Below are 3,960 nucleotides of genomic sequence, written 5' to 3' on the forward strand. Positions count from 1 at the left end.
AAAGCAGCAGATGACTATATTAGGCCTTTTGGAATTTAATTTATATAATGAGGCGAGGAGTTAAGTAGTATCCCACACTTTGCAGATGAGAAAGTTGAGTTTAATCAAGGACACAAAGCCAGTATGTGGCGGAACTTGGAATAGAATTTAGGTCTAATTACTCTGAATCCAATATAATTCCAAAAACATCAAATATCTGTGCTTTCCCCCAAACTTTGTTGTCTTACCATTGCAACATCTGGAGGCGCTGTAGCAATCAGGGTCTCAGCAGAAAACAGGATCAAAGAACGAAGCAAAGGCTGTTTAATGAAAGGCTTGTATATACAGGTGTAAACAGTGTTCAGAGAACCAAGAAGTTATAACCACGGTCTTCATCCTTACTGGGAGCAGGTGCTGCCTTTAGGCCTGGAAGGATGAGAGGGGGATGTACATTTACAGAGCCCAAGATAGCCGGAGCCATGGGAGAAGGGCTGCCCAGTAGGGGGTGGGCATTGGTAGAGATGTACCTACTTTCACACCACTGTCCCAATGGGGGCAGGCAATGTGAGGATAAACCCTCAGACCTCTCTTCTTCTCCAGCCTCCAATATCCTGCCAGGTTCTCTGGTTGCCTGAAGTCAACCTAAAGGTAGAAGTCAAAGGAGTTAAGGGTGAAGAATGTAAGTCAGTGTCCTGAGGCACAATGAGAAGAAGAGACTGTATCTAGAAGAGGCCACAGAGAACATCCAGCTCATCTAATTCTCATGGTAACATCCCAGTCTAAGAGGAAAAACCAAGTTCCGTTTTGCCCAACCTCTGACAGTCCATTTTTTTAAATCTGTAAGCCCATCAGTGATGGATAAGCTGAGGCTGAATCAATGCCAAACAAGTTTTCTAGAAAAGTTTTCTGGGAAGTGTGGTGATAGCTGTTTTGAGGAACTGGAAAAGTAAGTATATGGCACATTTTGCTATGTGTGGAAGGTAACAGGTTTGAGGAGAGAGAGCAGAAAATATCCTGGCCGTGTCCAGAGGAATTTTGCATGGGGATCCCACTTAAGGATGGCAATCTTAAGGTTCTGCTCTTCCCCAACATCACTGGACAACTGGGTTACCACGCATGAGGCACTGTATGGAAAAGAGTGGAAGGAAAACAGTAGAAACGGGATCAAGGAAGAAGACTGGTTCAAGAAGAGTAAGCAGGAAATTCATGCATCGAGTGGTTCATACAACAGTTCTAGGAACTCAGGGCACAGTACAGGGTGTATTATTGTTCCTGGACACTTCAGAAAATAAGTAAGTATGGGCCTCCTGGGTCACACTTCAATGCTCAGAATACATTTGGCCTTCAGTATGCAGTCTTCTTTGATTAGACAAGGTGAACATTCCATAGCACATGGCATGCATCTCAGCCACAGTGTTCATTTCCTTACCCCAGTGCTGTTGCCATATAACCTCATTCACTTCACCTCATCCTCTTGAATTCCTATACGAGTGGTCTCTCTGCTTTGCAAACCTGGTCATGCCAGGGACCAACTCTTTGAAACTTTCCAGGATACTTCGGTTTCTACAGGGTACAGCCCAAGTTCTTAGCAGGGAATTTAAGGCCCGCCTAGAATCTGGTTACCTCCAGTTCCCCAGACTTACCATTTTAGCACCTCTTGTATTTGGAAATTTGTGTTCCCTCTGTTTGGAAAGCCCTTTAGTAGAAACTCTAGTTGAGGCTCTAATTCTCTTAGAGCCCTGTAATGGTCAGACTAGGCCAGGAGCATTGGAAAGCCAGGCTCCTGGGTTAATATGTTCTAGAAAGGCAGCTTCTTAGCGATGCTACACTGCTCATAAATGACATCATAGTATCTCAAGCCAAGGTATGTTGGCTCAGTTTGGTGCTCCCTGTATCTCTAGTTGGTATTTTAGCTTTAAAGTTGTGAGTTCTAATTTTTAAAGTTCTAAAGTTTCACACTTAGAAGATTCACTGGAAAATTAACTTACTGATACTCTTAAAACTACATGGGAAATCGTAAGATTCTTCCCAGATTGAATGTCTAGAAGTTCTTTTGCATTCTGCACTTCCTCATGTATGGATGTACACCTGGAATCCTATTTGGGATACTCGGATATTTTCTTAATGCTCTGTTCCATTTTACTCCTCCTCCTCCTCCTTCTTCTTCCTCTTCTTCTTCTCCATTGTTCTGTTTGTTCCCTTGGGCAACCTTATTTTTGCAGCTGGGGATAAATCTGACATTCTCTTTAATTCTAATTTCAAGGGGAACCTGAGACTGTGCTGGTAGGGTGGTCTTTGAACATTAATATCCTAGACACATAGAAAAAGCGTCATGCATTTTGTTAAATTTTGTTTGCACACAAGCAATAAAAATGAATAAATGAGAATCTTAAAACGGAATTGCACGAGGATTGATGAAGCAATTTGACTTAGACACCATCTTTCAGGAATACAGTAAGAAATTAAAGAAATAGCAATCCTCACATTTTTTTTAATAAACATGGTGCAGATCCTGGTTGCACAACAATAATGCCAAATTATCTATGTGATTCAGGAAAAAGGTATTTACCCAGACATTTTGCCTATTTTACAGTAGCAACTTGTCAATTTGGTGAAACAGCAATTTAAAGACGTGTAAAACCAGGTATTTGAAGACTTTTCTGGTTAATTCAGGCCAAATTGTTAATCTAGAATCACAGCCAAATGTCTAAAATGAAGTAAACTATACTCTATGGATTCTACACTTGAAGTAGAACAGATCATGTGATATGATCGTTGTCCACAAATATCCGAAGGGATATCAGCTAGACAGGATCCCTAGCTAGCATATCCCTTTTGGTTCTCTAAGTCAGGACCACCACTAACAGGTAAAGGTTATGGGTCATCATATTTTAGGTCCAGGTAAGTAAGAATGATCTAAGGAAATTGCTAAAAGCAGAATTGACTATCTCTGGGGCACCTGGGTGGCTCAGTAGTTTGAGCGATGGAGTCTTGATTTCTACTCAGGTCATGATCCCAGGGTCATGTGATTGAGCCCCACATCAGGTTCTGTGCTGAATGTGGAGACCTACTTAAGATTCTCTTTTTCTTTCCCTCTGCCCCTCTCCCCTGCTCACACTCTCTTTCTCTCCCTCTATCTCTAAAATAAAATTTAAAAAATTAAATAAATAATAATAAAAAAAAAAAGAATGACTACCTCTGTCTAGAAGCAGTGAGTTTTCTACTATAGGAGGTATTAAAAAAAAAAAAAAGAAAACAATGGGGTGCCTGGGTGGCTCAGTCGGGTAAGTGTCCAACTCTTGATTTCAGCTCAGGTTACGATCTCACGGGTTCGTGGTTTTGAGCCCCACATCGATTTCTGCACTGACAGTGAGGAGACTGCTTGGTATTCTCTGTTTCCCCCTCTCTCTGTGCCTTCCCTGCTAGTTCTCTCAAAATAAATAAACTTTAAAAATTTTTTAAAATACAGATATATCTCTTTACATAATTTATACAATTTTAGCTTTGGAGACAGGGATTGAGCTGTCTGGAAAAAAAAGTATATTAACTTCTGCTCATTTTCCTCTTTGCTGTTCCAATTATATGATTAAACTCTTGTGTATTAATAAGCAAAGGGCTTTTCAGAAGAGAAAGAAGGAAGGAAGGAAGGGAGGGAGGGAGGGAGAAGGGAAGGAGGGAGGGAGAAAATATGCATATATATCCCTGAACATAGAGGAAACAAAATCAACTGTATTTAGAGTGGGAAGGAACAGACATGATGATCTCATTGTTGTATTTCTAGGAAAGATGAGTCATACAATCTGCTCAAATTCAGAGTAGCTAGAGGAAAGCTGGACATCAATGATGCTTTCTTCCTCTTTAATAGGGAACAGAGGCTCAAGTTTCTTTTAAAATAAAAAGGAGAAAAGCACTTAGAAATTGGCCTAAATCACGGAAACTTCACTAGAATGTTCTGTAAGATATGAACATAAATAAATCAGT

General features: G+C 40.6%; 1 long non-coding RNA gene across 1 annotated transcript; it reads right to left on the bottom strand.

The window, feature by feature from the left end:
• Positions 1-204: 204 nt before the first annotated feature.
• Positions 205-1,863, bottom strand: LOC125937669 (uncharacterized). Its single transcript, XR_007462466.1, has 3 exons — positions 1,623-1,863; positions 511-621; positions 205-405 (listed from the first exon to the last, which is right to left on the bottom strand). It is a non-coding gene; the product is annotated as an uncharacterized LOC125937669 (long non-coding RNA).
• Between the last annotated feature and the right edge of the window lie 2,097 nt (positions 1,864-3,960).

This window comes from Panthera uncia (genome assembly GCF_023721935.1).
Source record: "Panthera uncia isolate 11264 chromosome A3 unlocalized genomic scaffold, Puncia_PCG_1.0 HiC_scaffold_12, whole genome shotgun sequence".
In the NCBI taxonomy this organism is placed as follows: Eukaryota; Metazoa; Chordata; class Mammalia; order Carnivora; family Felidae; genus Panthera; species Panthera uncia.